The 17,730-nt window shown below is 41.5% G+C and overlaps 1 protein-coding gene across 4 annotated transcripts in view; it reads left to right on the top strand.

The window, feature by feature from the left end:
* The window catches only part of kcnq5a (potassium voltage-gated channel, KQT-like subfamily, member 5a), an 83,471-nt gene that overhangs the window by 26,954 nt on the left and 38,787 nt on the right, over positions 1-17,730 (top strand). Inside the window, exon 1 of one of the 4 annotated variants that reach the window (XM_086093360.1) lies at positions 13,134-13,165. The exons of the other annotated variants lie outside the window; for them this stretch is intronic. The gene's annotated coding sequence lies outside the window, so the exon portion shown is untranslated. Of the gene's footprint in view, positions 1-13,133; positions 13,166-17,730 lie in introns of those variants that run through there. 4 annotated transcript variants of the gene reach the window in all.

The following is a 17,730-nucleotide window of genomic DNA, read 5'->3' on the forward strand; positions in this document are numbered from 1 at the left end:
AGTTGTACTGGCTATGAGTTAGGCATCTTGTTCCGCTCTTCAGCTAATGAAGCACAAAAAAAATCATCAATACTAATAAATGTTAACCCCAATGATCATAATGGAGGCTTTCATCTTCTTCCTGGAGCTGCTCTAATCTGCATCTCCATCTCACACATACACACGCATGCACGCATGTGCTCACATACAAATACATCATGTTTACTGTACGTCACACTCTTTTTTAAAATAGGTTAATTGTCCCCATCAGACAAATGTCCCCACAGTAAAGCTTGGGTGTCAAGATTGGTGCCTCACAAATATAGAAAGACAAGATCACACATTGCAGGATGTCAAGGGTGGTGCCATACAAGCATAGAAAGACAAGAACATACACACTCAGAATGATACATTAAAATGGGAGCCGGCTGCACAGAGCCAAAGACTGATAGGGAAATTTATCAAGTAGCTCTTCCGCTATCCTGCGGCAAGTCTCTTTCAAAAGTCATTCATCACCGTGATAAAAATATCACTTTGATAAACGAGCCCAACTATTACGGAAACGAGACCTCAAAAGTCTCAGCAGCCGTCTTGAGTCTGACTACGAGGATTGTTTTTCCACTCGTTTGCAGTGTCAAGTGAGGAAATGGCGGATCCGTTTTCCCATCCGATGCCCGGGATGTATATTTAGAGGCAAGTGGGTCTAAAAAGACCCGAGTCAGATAGGGTTACTCACAACGGCCTCAAGGTGACATGTGGACATGGAGATTGTTGTTCGAAGAGAAAAGAAAAAAAAACTTTTTTTTTTAAAAAAGCCAAACACCATGACATTTTTATGTTTTTTTTTTAAATAAGTAAAAAAAAAATACTCCAGCAGTAGTTAATATTGTACCTTGTAAAAACTTGTAAATAATTGGTCCTTGGCCACCAGGTAATACATACATACCTATACATACATACCTATACACAGATTTGATGATAAAACATGAAGATGTCGCTACTAAGAGGCATTTTTCACGGAGATGAAACAATATCTGCCTGTAAATATGCTATATGTAAGTGTTGATGCTTTGATTGTGTTTAAATATCAGTTGTTTAACGGTTAGCTCCCGCAATATTGGTGCATTATGCGTTAGGGTTAAGCTAGTTGGACAGTTATATGATATTTTGAACTTATGAATAGAAATCACATGTTGCTACCTCCATGCTTCAGCTAATGATATCGGTTTCCAAACTATCAGAAACAGCACTTATCAATTATCAGGTAATGAATTGTAATTTCTTGTCATTTTTCAACCAAAATATATTTGTTGGTTGCTTTATTTTATTTATTTATTTTATTTTTTCCACAATTGTCATTATATTTTTAATTTGGTATAGAATTTATTTATTTCCTTGCTTTTGTTACGTTTAGTTTATTTGTGTATAAAAAATATATTTTCTGCTTCCTTGTATTGAGACATTTGTTTAGTTGAATGCATTTTCTTGTCTCATCAAGAGACAACATTTACACATACACTACTCCCAAAAGGTTTGCAATATTGAGTTTTCAGGTGAAACTTAAATATGAACCTGAAATTCACTGTGACCTTTACATGTGAACTTAATTTAACCTTCTGCACTTTTTGCGCATATTGATAATCTCTAACAAAGATAGTTTCATCCTGAAACTTTACCCAAAAGCCTAGTATCCCTAACTTTTTGGGAGTAATGTTCTATGCAGTAGTTGTGTCTCCATGAGAATACACAATTCAGTGCTAATTTGCATTAGGCGGCGACGTTGAGGCATTCGTAACCGTGGCAGCTTCCTCTAATGACTCAGGCTTTTATTTGGCCCAGTGACGCATGAATTATTACTGAAGTCTCAACCTAATGAGCCATGTGCGGCAGAATAATTCATTTTAGCGTCTGTTAGCTCATCCCTGTGGTCTTGCAGTCTGACACCAGTCGTGTATAGTAAACAGTGTCCCTGATGTGCTTTTTGGGCTGAAAGGATACACATGTATGCATTTTTTTTCTGAAACAGTTCCCAGGTCTCTTTATAGTATATTTGTGACATTCTTTCATCAAAATACCCCAAGGATAGAGAATTATAGTTTGAAATCCTAATTTTTGTCTTGCTTAAAAAAGCTCGTTTTGTGGGGGCGGACCTACCTTGTTCCCATAATGACATGATGCTGACCATGGTGCGTTGCAACAATGTACTCACATTGCAAGCAAGCTCTCATAAACACGATAAAAATATCATAAGTGTTTATAGTTAAGCTCAAAATGATTAATATTTTTGGTTTATTCATTCAGCATTGCATTGTTCAATGTGAGTGTACGGTGAATGGTCATTTATGTGCCTTACTATTGGCTGGCGACCAGTCCAGGGTGTCACATCTCTCTCGCCCAGTCAGCTGGGATAGGCTCGCATGTAATGAGGCCAAAATGAGGCAAACACCGCCCTCCATGTAAAGGGCCTCGTTGACAAGACAAATCTTCTCACTTAGTGCTGCGCTAGCTCGCTTGGGGCTTATGTTAAGTGCAGCGGTCGGTCATCAAGGCGGGAGCACCCAAAATAGATGTTAAACACAAACCTGGAGCGAAGTGCATTTTAATCTTACAACAAGCTTGGAAATGTCCTGGTACCATGAATTTCGACCACAATCTAGTGCTAAAAGCTTGGATAGTAACATTTAGCATGGTAAGAACCTATTTGAACCCAGAATTCTGAACATCTTATGCGCGGCGTCAGTGATATGCTATAGTGCTAAGGGGTACACTAAAGTTAGTCATGATATGGCTATATGTTAACATATAGCCAGATAGCATCGTAGAGAAAAAGTTGAGATAAACTGATTTACAAAAAATTACGTTACTTTCTCTGTTTTTCATTTATATTACAAATTAGGCTTTGGCACGCTGACTAATGAAAGTTGATCAAATGCTAACAGTGGGTGGCCACTGCTAACAAGCAGTGGTCAAACCCTGGGTAGAGAAAGACCCTTTTCTTCCTCACAAGTGGAATTTCCGAGTTCAAGTGGGCGTTCCCGTACCCACTTCCTGATTTGTACTCGGAAAAGTCCAACTTCCGACCATCCTTGAATACTAGTGATGTAGCTCAGCTGTATCTTTTGAGGCTTAAAACTTCAACCACTGTAAAGTACAGGATACGTCAACACGCCCGTTAAAGGCCTTGTATGTGGTTAGTTTGTGTTAGCGTGTTTACAAGTGTCTTGTCTTTTGCCAACACATTTTGTAGCAAACTGTGTGGCGCTACTTTACTTTGTGTGTTTGTTTGTTTTTACTGGGTGCATTTTGCAGGCGTTTACTGCTCAATGGTGTTTAAAAGGAAAGTAACCCAAAAACTCAAACAAAACATAAGTGCAACGTAACAGTCGTCATTTGGATGGTGTCGGTAAAATCAAAAAATTGTGTTTTGCTTTTATACAAGTTATTTGTTACTTAAGATTTCTGAATAGCAACATGATATGTACAGTATGAACAAGTAATCATTTTTAAAAATACACTTTATTTTACTTTATTATTATTTTGTTAAAATAAGCCATTTCACATAAAATACAAAATTAAGGTAAATATTATTTTTGGGGGTCATGCTATTACATTAATAATTATATTAATGATGTTTAAGAATAAGCATAAATTATTTAGTTTAATATTACATAAAATTCCGAACTATTAGAAATAGTTTTCCGTTGTTATTTATTTAAATATTCGATTAAATAATTCAGGGGGTCCTGCTGCCCCCGCGACTCGACTCCAGATAAGCGGTAGTAAATGGATGGATGGATGAAATATTTTACCATATACTGTATTTTACAAAAAGAACAAAATATTAGTAAAAATAAATTTAACATTATTATAGCATTATTATGTTATTAAAAAATAAACTACTACACTCAAATTCAAAATATTACTAAAATAAACATGTAAATGTTTTAGTTTAATAAATAATTAGTTAATATATACATGTTAAAAATGAGGATGAATTAATTTCACAAAAATATCAGTAAAAAATACTTTACCATATTAAGTAATTTGGGGGGAAAGGAGTAAAGAGCTGTAGTAATTTCTTTATTCGTATTGCATCACCCAGCTGAGCAAGTCATTGGAGGTTCAAGGGTCAAACCCTGCATGGTCAGGCCATTGAATTTTGAGACGAGAACAACTTCAAAATCAACGAGCGATGACCGCCCCAACCACCACCACTACCCGCATCCTGGGTGGACGGTCTCTTAAACATGGCCAGCCTTGGTAAGGATGTGTGTGTGTGTGTGTGTGTGTGTGTGTGTGTGTGTGTGTGTGTGTGTGTGTGTGTGTGTGTGTGTGTGTGTGTGTGTGTGTGTGTGTGTGTGTGTGTGTGTGTGTGTGTGTGTGTGTGTGTGTGTGTGTGTGTGTGTGTGTGTGTGAGGAAGGGTTGACGCACCGTAGATGTCCATGCATCCTTCTGGTGATGGCTCTACCATAAACGGTGGTGAAGTGGGAATAAGTTCCAGATGCTGTTACGGGTCCCCGTACACACACACGAACATTAAGACCTTAACGGAAAAAAGAGCCTCACTATGATTGTAGGCCCACGCGAAGAGTTTAAAGGTGATTGTGTGGTCATCACTCATCTCCAGACAGCATTGTGTGTGCGTGTGTGTGCATGCGTGCGTCTGTGTGTGTGTGTGTGTGTGTGTTTGTGTGTGTAACGGGAAAGTAGGGCAGTTAAAAAGGGAAGGTGTATCCTTTACAGCACCACTCCTAACAGGAGAGGCCAATACTGGGAAGCAGCTGCCAAGATGCCACATAAGATGGTCCAGCAGCTGATTATTATTATTAATAATCATCGTAAATATGATAATGACATCTTCCTGAAAAGCAGGGGGCTAAACTTGAGGAGTATCCCGCCGCCAATGTTTTTGTTAGATATCCATGTTAAAAGAAAGTTAGGAGTCTTTGTTTAACCCCGCTCATGCATGTAATTTTTGTTTTGTTTAAAGAGACGGGATCAGCCTGGTCATCTATCTATCTATCTATCTATCTATCTATCTATCTATCTATCTATCTATCTATCTATCTATCTATCTATCTATCTATCTATCTATCTATCTATCTATCTATCTATCTATCTATCTATCTATCTATCTATCTATCTATCTATATAGCTTACCTAGCTATTTTCTGAACTGCTTATTCTATTTAAAAATGTATTCAGTTTATTCTTTCTCCTTTTTTCCCCATGGTTTTATTGAACATACACACATAAAGAAAACACAAAACACATTACAAGTTTAAAATACAAAATTAAAGTAAAAAAGAAAAACAAGAATGGTGGGGTGGGTGGGGGTTTGGATGGGCGGGTGCGCCTCCTGCCCCCGCCCGGTTGGGGGGGGGGGGCCCGCTGGTCGCTCCTCTTAACTCACTGCACTAGTTTTGCACAATACACTTTTATAGACATATAGGGCACATAACACACTTTGGGGGGGGGGGGGTGGAAACACCGTCTTCGCCCTACAACTCCCCTCCAATTTGAATGCACCACACAACTGTGTTTGTGTGCGGGGGGGGGGGGTGCCATCGGTTGGGGCAGACCGCAGTATAGAGCAGTGCTGCGGTCCCCTGTCCGTGTCCCCCCCCCCCCCCCCCCCCCCTATTAAATTTTTTTAATGCACCACATACACTCACTGATCGGAGCGTGGGGATATAATTTCCCTCTGCTCCGGTTCACCTGCTCCCAATTTTAATGCACCACACACACACACACACACACTTGTATATACACTGGGTGGGGTCACATTCAAGGTTTAAGGGTAGAGTTCGCCAGTCGGCGAGCTGGCGGACTCAGTAACAGGGTTAGCTTTCACCAAGAACGCTGGAGTGACGACCGGGGCCTTTCCCCGCTGGGCCTGGGGTTCGGGGGTGCCGCCCGTCCTCCGGTGCCCCCATCTCCCCTTCTGCCCCCGGTGTTCCGTCCCCCCACGCAGCGGGGGGTTGGGTGGGCGCGGGTGCCCTCTCCGCTGTCTGGCCCCTCTTCGGCGCCGATGCCTGGGTGCGGGGGGTCCCCGGGATCTGGGGGTCGGGGCTGGGGGGCTGCCGGTTGGTGGGGGTGGGGTCGGGGGGGCGGCTTGGTTGGGGGGCTGGGTGGGGGGGTGTCTGGGCGTTTCGGGGCCTGGGGGCGGCTGGGGCTGGGTTGGGGTGGATGGCAGGGGTGAATGGGGGGCGTGGGGGGAGCGGGGGCTGTGGACCGGTGGGGTGCCTGGCGGGCCTGCAGTGCCCCGTCCTGCTGCGTTGGGTTGGGGGCGCGGGCCATGTTGGGGTGGGGGGCGCTCCTGCTCCTGGGTTTCTACCTCAGGTCATTGAATGGAGGCTGGTGTCTGTGGATCTCACTCTGCTTCGTCTGTCCTTCCTTCCTTTCCTCAGTCTCTCCTTTGGTCTCTTGAGGAATCCCTGATTTGTTGGAATTTAGATGTTTCTGGGGTTGGTGAAGGACTCTGGTTGATGGCCCGGTGGGTGGTGTCTGGTCGGTGCTGGATTTCACTTTCCTTTCTTTTCTTTGGTCCTTCCTCGGGTCTCCTGACGGCGGTGTTCAGTTTAGGTGAACGTATGGGATTTTTGAATAGGTTTTTGGTGAACTAATGAATACACACACACTCACACGCGCGCACACACGCACATACACATACTCACCCACATACAAAATAAAAAATAAATTAAAAAAAATAATGAAATAAATAAAAGAGAGCAATGATGATGACATGTAAAATCGGTAAAATTACCGAATGAACAATACTGATCTCTTAGGGGGAAAAAAAAGGAAGAAAGAAAAGAGTTTATATGTTCAAAAGGGCTAGGAGGAAGGTAAAAACGTATTTAGTCCTACCGCTTATTCGTTTTATGTTGATAAAATGATAAGGTAATGTATTTCAACAAAAGGAAATGTATAAACCTAGTCATATATACAAGTGCACTTTAACATACGCACATTTGCCAGCGACATATGTACATGAAATCATAGGCATATACCATAATACATTTATAAATCATATCCTCACACATACAATTTTCATTACACTCATACCGATACATCCAAAGAAATTACAGCATATATACATGCTGATGTAAGTATTTTTTTTAAACTTTGCTTTTAAAAATTGTTTTTAATTCAGCAGGTGACTGACATCTTTTCAGGTCAATTCCAAAATCATTCCACAAATTAACACCTTTTACATAAACACACCTTTGCTTAATATTTGTTTTTGAATTTTTTTGTAGACACTTGCACCTCTTATTTATTAGGACTCTCTCTAATTTCAAACAGCTTCTGAGTAGATTGTTGAGTACTTTATACATTATTTCTGCTATTTTAAATTTAACTAAGTCGTAAAATTTCATTGTATTTGATTTAATAAATAGAGAATGAGTTGGTTCTGTATATTTTCCTTCCTTCCTTTTCTCGGTCTCTCCTTTGGTCTCTTGAGGCCTCCCTGATTTTATGTTTTTTGGATTTGTTGGGGTCTGGATGTTTCTTGGGCTGGGGAGGAGTTCTGGTGGGGGGTGTCTGGTCGGTGCTGGATTTCACCTTCCTTGGTTTTCTTTGGTCCCCTCGGGTCTCCTGGTGTTCGGTTTAGGTGAACGGTATGAGATTTTTTCTAATAGGTTTTCTGGTGAGCTAACAAATACACGCATGCACGCACGCACGCACGCACATACACATACTCACCCACACACACACACACAAAAAAAATTAATAATAATTAAAAAAAAAAAAAAAAAAAAAAAGAGCAATGATGATGACATTTCCGAATGAACAATACTGAGCTCTTAAAAAAAAAAAAATGAACAATATAATGTGTATAATGATTTTTTTATTCAGGACATCCTTAGTTTTAGAGAGTATCCCTATAATTGTTTTACATTTTCCTTCTGACGTTATCTATGTGTGACTTCCAACATAATTTATCGTCAATAACTACTCCAAGAAATTTATTTTCATACACTCTTTCTATTTCAATGGAATTTACCATAATTCTGACCTGTTGTGTGGTTAGTCAAGTACCAAAAACGATCAACTTTGTTTTATTTAAGTTTAGTGATAATTTGTTAATATCAAAATTTTTTAATTTTTTATAATTTTTTAGTTCCTTCTCCACAGTAGTCAGAAGCTGCTTCAGGTTCTCTCCTGAACAGTAGAGAGTTGTATCATCAGCGAATAAGACACTTTTTAAATATTTTTAAGACACAACAGATATCATTTATGTACAATATAAATCATTTGGAGCCTAGCACAGACCCTTGGGGGACTCCATGAGTATTCTTCAAGTGTTTTGATTGTATATTGTTAAACTGTAAGTACTGATATCTATTATCCAAATAACTTTTCATCTATTTATATGCCAAACCTGTTATGCCATATCTTTTTAATGTATTCATTAGTGTAGAATGATCTATAGTATTAATGTTGTTTTTTTTAATCTATAAAAATTCCAACAGTACATTTTTTATTATCTATGTTAGTAGATATTACTTCTACGAGTTCCATGACTGCCATTGAGGTGGTTAGTTTTTCTCTAAACCCATATTGATTTTCACTTAAAAGCTTATGTTTTTCAATAAAATTGTCCAGTCTATATGAAAATTATTTTTCTAGAATTTTTGAGAACTGTGGTAGCAGTGATATTGGTCTAATATTAGTGAATATATGTATTTCTCCATTTGTATGAAAATGAATAACTTTTGCAATTTTCATTTTTGATGGAAATATACCGGCTTAAAACGACAAATTACATATATATGTGATAGGTTGCACAACATATTCTATAATACTTTTTACTAATGTCATATCAATGTTGAAGCAGTCAGTTGACTTTGTATTTTTTTACATTTTAACAACATTTAATACTTCTGTATCATTAACAGCACTAAGTCGCATAGTGGATGAATTTTTTTTAATGTGCTTATCTATTTCATGTTTGTTTCTTGGCTCAGGGATTTATTTTGCCAAATTACTGCCAACATTAATAAAATACTCATTAAAATCATTAGCAATATTTTAATCTTTTACAAAATATTCTGGATAATCAGTTTTTTTAGCTATTTTTAATTACATGATTTAGTATTTTCCATATTTCTTGTGTGTTGCTTTTATTCTGCTTTAATAATGCAAGGTAATAATCTTTCTTACTTGTTTGTATCATATTCAATAGTTATTTTTTTTAGGTCTCGTACTTCATTTCAGCATCCATAGTTCTCAATTTAATAAATCTTTCGTATAAAATGTTTTTCTTTTTACATGCATTCTCTATCCCCTTCGTCATCCATGCCTTATTTAGACCTTTATACTTTCTTGTGACTTTTATTAATGGACAATGTTTATTGTATAGAGAAATAATGGTAGACTGAAATGCACTGTATGCGATATTGGGATCCTTATTTGAATAGACCTCAGACCAATTATGTTTTTCTAAATCTAACTTAAAGGCAGCCATGGAGCGTTGTGTTCTTAGTCTTGTTTCTGATGTGTAAGTTATTGTTGGTTTTATTTTTTTATCAAAAAAGTCTTAGAAGATTGCAAAAACTGGAAGATGATCACTTATATCATTAATAAGAAGTCTACTTTCTATTTTATGGTCAATTTTATTTATAAATATGTTATCGATTAGTGTAGCTGTATCAATTGTTATTCTGCTAGGTTTCATAATTACAGGGAATAGATTATTACTATACATTGTATTTATAAAATCTGTTGTTTTCTGATGCCCATTCGAATTTAACAAATCAATGTTAAAATCACCACACATTATTTGCGTTTTTTTAATTATGTGTGTAACTGAGAATGTCCGTTAGTTTTTCATTTAATATGTCAAGACATGATCCTGGTGTCCTATACATACAACTTATAATGACATTTGGTGCATTTTTAATATGTACTTCAATGGTTAAACATTCCATTATGTTGTCAATTGTGGTAGTCAAATGTTAAATTTTACTGCTTCTTAGAGCTTTTAAAATCACTGTACAGTACTGGGGTCCATTTCACAAAGTATGTTCAACAAACACCGAGACTAACCGCGAACAGCGAGTTGACATAGACTGAGATAGGAAACTCTGCGTTTTTGGTTCCAGGACAGCTGATTTGAGGTAGTTATAGCAACACAGAATAGTTTCACTTGGCGTTGCCACTACGCTAAAAAGTCCACATGAATGGAGCCCCGATTCGTCGAGTCACCATGGCAACGGGGAAGCGCAGTGCGCGGCGCCGCCCTCTGTTTCCGCGTTTTTGTTTTTTACCCCTCTCAGCTGAAAATTTTAATGCGATCGTTTGGCGAATTTGAACATGTCTTTAGAAAAAAAGTGCAACACCACTGCTCCCCGTAGAGGAAGGCGGCGTGGGAGAACATTGCTGCTCGTGTGTCAGGTCAATGCGCACATTTAAATGTAGTCCTTTGCAATCACAATAACATTACTGGGGAAACCTGTTGAATGGTAGCTCATTAAGTCATTTCATTTCGGTGCAATCCTGCGGGGGAGAAGCGCACTTGACTTAAGATGAAATATAAAAGCATTATTCAAACGGTTATAAGAAAAAAGTGGAGCGGAACACACAATATATGCTGTAATATGAGCAAATGACTACGGCGCTTTCTTTCCCAGTGTGTATACGTGTGGTGCGTGTATCCCGTTGAACTGGAATCAAATGCAATCACGGAAAATGTTCTTGAATGACTCTGAACTTGCAGCGTAAAACAAGCTGGCTTACACGCTCCCTTTTGCCGTGTTTGTGTGTCTTGCCAAGGGAACTTTAAACTGTGTATAACCCAGACACCGCCGCGTTGACCGCGGCTGCTGATGCTGTCAAGACCGCCGTCCTCAGACTGTGTGTCTGTGCATGCGTTTGAGTGTGTGCGTATGAAATGAAACACAGCCGCAACAGTAGTAGTAGTAAGCCAGACACGAGAGACACTAATATTTCATTACGTAGTACTGTTTTTTTTTTTCCCCAAAGCGCTGACATCGTCAACTCTGCTCATGATTTACAATTGACTTTATATTTTAGGAATTAAAAGCATTCCTTTTGTTGTTGTTCACATTAGAGACAAGTGGAGAATTGTTAATGTTTAATTTGGAGGAATCACCACGCGCCCAAACAAAAAGTGTTAATTTGTAGCCTATATATAAATGAATATAAAAATGGACATGTGTTTTTCACATAGCAGCGACGATATGCTATGTCAACTTTTTCACATAAACTGTACATGCTGTCTCTTCACACTCACCAATCAGCTCCAAACTGGTAAAAAAAAAAAAAACATGCATGATGCATCCATATCAAAGTCACGATCTTTCTTTACCGGCGGCTCGCGAACTAGGTGAAATGCTAAGCTAGTTAGCTCCACAACATGTCTATGTGCAACAGCTAAACACTTACCTCTCCTCTAAGTAACTAATCTTCGCCTCTGTGGCGGCAAAAAAGTTTGACTTCTGACATTTATCGTGATTAGTATCATTAATGGTGGATGAGGAGGAGCTAGAGAAGAAGGTAAAAGCAGGCAATGCTAATCGCTAAGCTAATGTATGTATGAGTCACAAAAGACCAAATTAAGTGCACAGTACTTTTTTTTACAGTTACAAGTCTGGCTGCATCCGTGTTACAGTGGAGAGCAACCAACTAGGAACAGCAATCTAGAAATTAATCGGTTACTGCTTATGTCAAGACGAGACTCGGTTCAATTTATTTGGGAGTTCAGTTCATTTGCTTAATAGTTTTGAGGTTTGATTTCCTGCTCCCGCTTTTCTGTGTGACGTTTTCCTGTTGCATATTAAAAAGCCAAAGAAAAAGCAACGCATGCCGTTTGATGCTTGCTGAATAAATGTTACGTATTGTAACGAATATTGCCCGTCACCCTTAATTTTTGGGGGGAATCTCTTTGAATTTCCCTCCAGCAGGGACTGGATTTCGAAACACATACCTCAGCGCCTACCGAGATCTAAAAGCCTGTTTAGCAAGCAGACGAGCGATAAGACTGCTTATCAGTCCCCAGACCCCTTTTATGGTCTGGGCTATCCACAGGAATCAGCCATGATTTTTGGAAACAACGGCCCTTGGAAGTTATACGGTACAACAGTGCCCCCCAGCGGTCACTATCGGTATTATCCTCAAGAATTCTGCCGCTCGTAATTAATCTGAAGTCTACATAATTCAGGACATAAACGGACTCTGTGTACTTGACTGACATCAAGTGACTTCTGTTGTTTATCTTTGTACACAACCTGTATGTCTATCTCAAATGAATGATGTCTGTAACTTCTGCAGCCATCTAAGTTTAACTTAATAACTCAATAACTTTATGATCGCGGTAATGTTTGAAATGTGTTCAGAATGATAAATGAAGCATCTGGCTTGTCAATTCTGATCAAAAATTATCAAATGATATCCCAAAAGCTTGGTCTCAGTCGACCAAGTCTGCTTTAAGCGCATGAAAGAGGCGGGACTGTTTGACCCCCCGGGGACATGAGCTTAAAAGCCAGCGCGCGAAGGAACTTCCCTCTCTTCTTTGCTCTTCTCCCTCTTCGCCTCTTCTCCTCTTGCCCCATGAACTTCTCCTGACCATCACGAGAGACGTGGTCACCGAACACGCTGAGAGCGACCACGTGGCTTCCTCCTTTGAGACCCGGACTTGAGCCACGGCGCGCGGCCCAAAGCACGCATCACGCAAGGACTCGCAACCACACTGCGCGTCCCACAACACGCGTGTCTGTTCCTGCCGAGAGCCGACCCACCTACCTTCTACTCTCTGAATCACGCAGCGCCCCGCCGATCCGGTTCCACGACGGCTGTTGGGCACCGAGCCGCTGCACGCCAGCGACTCATTTCTGCTCCAGCCGTGCGCCCGAGACGCCCCGCAACGCCCAAACCAACTGACTGCGACCTTTCAATCGCGCAAGCACATCACCACCAACTGGGACTTGTGCCAGCCAAGGACCTGCCGCGGCTTCCACGGCGCAAGTGCACCTCGCCACCAACCGGAGATCTGCAGCGGCCTCTCAGTCGTGCGCCTATCACCATCAGCCAAAGACTCCAGTGCAGAATTCCAGCTGCGCGTGCGCCGATCAACCAGATTGCCTTCAACAGAATTTTTTTCAACTGAGGATCGACGCTCACCGAGTCCCTCTCTCTCCCGTGCACCTGAACCAGTCCGTAAGTGTGCCTTCATTGCAATCTGACCATATACCACTGGCGCAACGCTTTCATTCAAATATAAAAGGATTGTCATAACGCTTCCATCTCTATTCCCCATCTGCCTTTTTCATTCCCTTTTTATCTTAGTTCTTAGGTTGCAAGTTTTTTTTATTTTTGATTCACATTTTTTATTCTGTTTCATTAATAGGTTAGGCTGTGACTGATATATGCGTGTGTTTACTAAATACATTTGTTGTCTAGAAATTCAATTTCTGCTGAATCATTTGTGTTCACTTAGTGGATTAGTTATTCTCTTATTAAAGCAAATAACTCCATGATTAACTAAAGTAGCAACTTCAGATTATGAATACTTGATAATAGAATTGTTATCGTTTATTTTGCTCATATAAACAAGCAAAGTCAACGTGGTGCGCCCAGAGGTTGCTGTGAAATTACAACTCCCCTCAGTACCGTCTAAATTTCTCGTTCGTTATTACGGCAACCGAAATAATCGCTACATATTGGTGCAGCCCGTGTGAGGCTTTTATTAAGAAGAGTGTCTTCTCAGAGAAACGCTTTGATTCAGGTTGAACAACTTCACGCAGCGTGTAGAGTCACTTGTATAGTACTGCCGCTGAGAGAAGCGCGTGTAGATCCAATTTTGAATTAGTAGATTCACCTCTTTCGTGTTCCCAAGCGTCGGTCGAGCCGCCATCTTGTATGTGTCGTAAGGGCATGGCTAGCAGCCATATTGGACAGGAATAAAAGTGTGAGGCTGGGCCGCCATCTTGGACAGGTGAATAACATAGTGAATTGCTATTGTGAATGAGTAGTGGGAATTGAGTAAGTAAGGTTACTGTTTGTGAGAATAGTGACTTGCATTTTGAAGATGTACGTAATAGAACTCGAGTTTTGCAACGTGTAAATTTCAGCTGGCTGAATTTGAAGTTGTGTCTTTATTTCCTGGGAATTTAATTTGCTGTGCGCCGCGACGTGACGACGCTCTGTCTTATATACCTCGGAGTAGCTACCCGAGGCTAATATAACGGCTTTAGAGTATTGTCCCCGTTTTTCCTGCCGATCGTGGGAGACGTATTGGGTGTGATTGTTTATATCGCAAAGCCAATAACTGCTCGGCTGCCATGTACCCCTGTGCTGGGACGCCAGATGTGTACAACGCCCGCTCGCTCACAAGGTGGCGCCATTGTCCTTGTGAATTTGAGCTGTCTGTGGTTCAGGAGAGGCCTAGCCGTCAGGCCGGAAAGCCTGCCGGCTAGCTGCCCAGTTATTGAACATTCCTCGAGGCTGACCGCCTCTTGTAGGCCCAAAGGCTATTATACGACTGTATCGTGGCCCAAACAGAGTTGTACTCCGCTCGTCAGCCGAAGAGCTAACCAGCCGGCATCGCTAGCTGCCGAAGCTAGTCGCCTTTGCCGCCGTTAGCTTGCTAAACTGACCGCTGTTGCAAGCGTCAGCTTGCTCCGCTGGTAAGGATTAAAGACGGTTGCTAGCTACATGTGCTAATTCACTAACTCTATTGAATTACGTGACGAACCATATCCTAAGCATACACCGACTTTGATTTCAATTCCGTGTCGAGCCTCCCTCTCCCCCGAGTGGGTTTTAGCTACCGGGGGACTCGGTAGATAATAACAATTATCTACGCCGATTAAACTTAACTTAAACTTAAACACATTCGTGGGCTAATTGACTGCTTGTGTTTTATTACTATATTAATAACCGATCGCGTTCTATCCTCCTATGACGCATAGCGTAGCTACGCGCTATCTATTTACATTAATAGGCTCGCGGTTTAGGAAAAGCAACGCAAGGTTTACACCTGTGTTAGCTCATTTGTAAAGAGTGTTACCTTGCTTGCATAAACAATATACACTTTTGGTTAAGCATATTAAAATAATTATTTGCACTGTTGTGAGTTACTTTCCCCTAGCTTTCTCCTACTACTGCTTGTCTAGCATTAGTCTACCCTTCCCCTTTTAATATTTTGTTGCTTTCTGGTTAGTTTATTTTGTCTGGCTTTCTGCCATTCTATTGTTTTCATTATTTTTATTTTTCCCCTTTCGTTTACTTTTGTTTTACAGTTAATTAAGAAGGTTGTGAGTTCCAAGTGATATATTAGGGATTCAGTCCTAATATTTTTGTACAGTTTTACAGTTTTTAGTCTTAACCGAATCCATAAGAGACATTCACATACTGTACTGACACTCCAGCTAGTTAATTTGACTAAGACTATTGATTCAATACAATTTTATTTACGCTTCCTGTTTTTGTTTATTTAATTCAATTTTAATTTTAACTTTTTATCTCGGCTTTTAAGTGAATGAGTGAATCAAATTGAATTGAGATAAACTTGGGATAGATTTCTCACAACTCTTGTAGGTTTTGGGATTGCGTAGCCTCGCTCCGTGTTCCCTCCTCCTTGCTGCAAATATTCTCTTTTGTTGTTTGTTTCCTTTCTGACAGCTTGAACCCAGTGTGTATTGTTGACGATAATACTTGATAGCGGTAGTTAGGTAGCTGCGTATGCCAAGCTGATTATCTACTAAACGCTAGTAAAAGTTTAATCGTCTAATATATATATATTTTTTAAAGTTGATTGTTGACAACGTGGCTGCATTAAGAGAAACTCCCAGCCCATGTGAGAGCCTTGACTCCCTGGCACTGCTCGTTCAGACGCTGACCAAGGATATCTTACTGGGAAACGCGGAGTCTGTTAAAAACGCGAATGTTGATACACTTAACACTAACCTCGCGCAGCTCATGGGCGAAGCTGCAACAACAGCCCCAAGAGATAATTCACTCCTTCGCATGCTCGGATGTCTAACAGTGAATCTTGTGGCACAGCTGATGTTGAGCGATGCGGAGGATTGTCATGTGAAACACCAGCTTGAAGTGGCACGACTGCAGAACCGTGAAGAAACGGCGCAGTAAATTCTATCTGAGCGTCACCCTGGAGTGAGTTCTGACCTACGAAGCCCTCGTAGATCCTGCGGCAGACGTCACGGTGATGTCGACCACGGTGTTTGAGCAACTCCGTGCCGCGTCGCTAGCTAACAACCGACCGCTCCGCCTACAGCGTTGTCCACTTACCGTTTGCGCCTTTTCACCTACTAACACACAACTGGAGACTGTTGCAATGGTGCATTGGTCCGTTGTCCCCATGGAATTCATCCATCCAATCTATGTGAGACCCATTGAGTCGGTCCCCCGTCTTATGGGGCAAGACCTATTGGTTCGCTTCCAACCCATTATCGACTACTAGAAACGCCAGATCTGGGCCCAGCACAACACTCCTGGGCCATGACCGGTCTCAGCTGTGCACTGTGACTCGGGCGCAGCCACCACACATGGAAGCAGGCGCCCCCACAGGGAACTGGGACCAGACACCTTCCAAGGCAGGACCACTCATCGGCTGCGAAACCGCGACATCTTCCTGTGTGACCTTGATCTGCCACCGGCCGACGCAGGGTACGCCTCTTGCATTATCGGAGGTGTCCAGGTGCAAGGTACACCTGTCTTTGACGCTGTCCTCGCCTTGTGGGCTGACAAATCAGCCACTTCTACAGCTTTTGCTGACGACTTGCGGGATCATGACCCAAACATTTCTTTCGTCTCCAAGTCTGGCCGATTTCCGTTGAACATGGAAACCCTTCTTTCCATTTCTGCAGTGGGCGTGTGTGCCTTAAACCTTCAGTGGACTTAGCGCTCACTGACCCACTACTCCCTGTGTGTCCCGGACGCACCCCACACCCTTTTGGTGGGTGCAGACCTGCTTGTCTGCCTTGCCATCCAGGTAGACACCATCAACAATGTACTGTGGTCCCTCACCAACTCAGAACCCCTTGCGTGTGTTCCCAGTCTTCCAAACAGGAAGTCTGGACAAACCATCCTTTCCGACTTCCATGGACGTCACTCTAACTGTGCCCGTGGTTGTACACATTCCACCTGACTTGTTCTTAGCTGAAGACGCCGACGGCCGAAGACTCACTAGGCTATCTCAAATTGTCACAGTTAACCCTGCCGGTCCCACCAACAATGAAAACATCGTTCAAGTGGACCCCATCAATACAAGTTGGCACTCACCTTCGGTAACAAACAATACACCTTTACCAGGTGTCTATACCGCCAGGGTCAGCCTCAGTTATGTAGACGACATAATGATGTGGAGCTCCTCTTTGCATGATCACTTGGTGGAAGTCAACCACGTTCTTGGACAGCTGTCTTCCGCAGGCGCCAAATTGTCCCTCCTGAAAGGTCAGTGGTGCCGCACAAAGATCAACTACGTGGGGATCTTGGTTGGGCCGAATGGTATTGAACCACAATCGAGCCGTATTCAAGGCTTTTTTGACATCAAAACCCCCACCGATGTTTTGAAACTCCGCAGCTTCCTGGTCGTGTGCAACTTTCCGCGCCAGTTCATCGAACACTTTGCTGACATAGCACGCCCTCTTACTAACCTGCTGAAGAAAGACACGGCCTTCGGTTGGGGTGTCGAACAAAACAATGCGAAGAACATGCTAAAACAAAAGCTAGGCTCCGCCCCCTGTCTTGCGTACCCCGAT

The sequence above is a fragment of the Leptonotus elevatus genome, chromosome 13 (assembly GCF_054856555.1).
Source record: "Leptonotus elevatus isolate MCC_2025b chromosome 13, RoL_Lele_1.0, whole genome shotgun sequence".
Classification (NCBI taxonomy): Eukaryota; Metazoa; Chordata; class Actinopteri; order Syngnathiformes; family Syngnathidae; genus Leptonotus; species Leptonotus elevatus.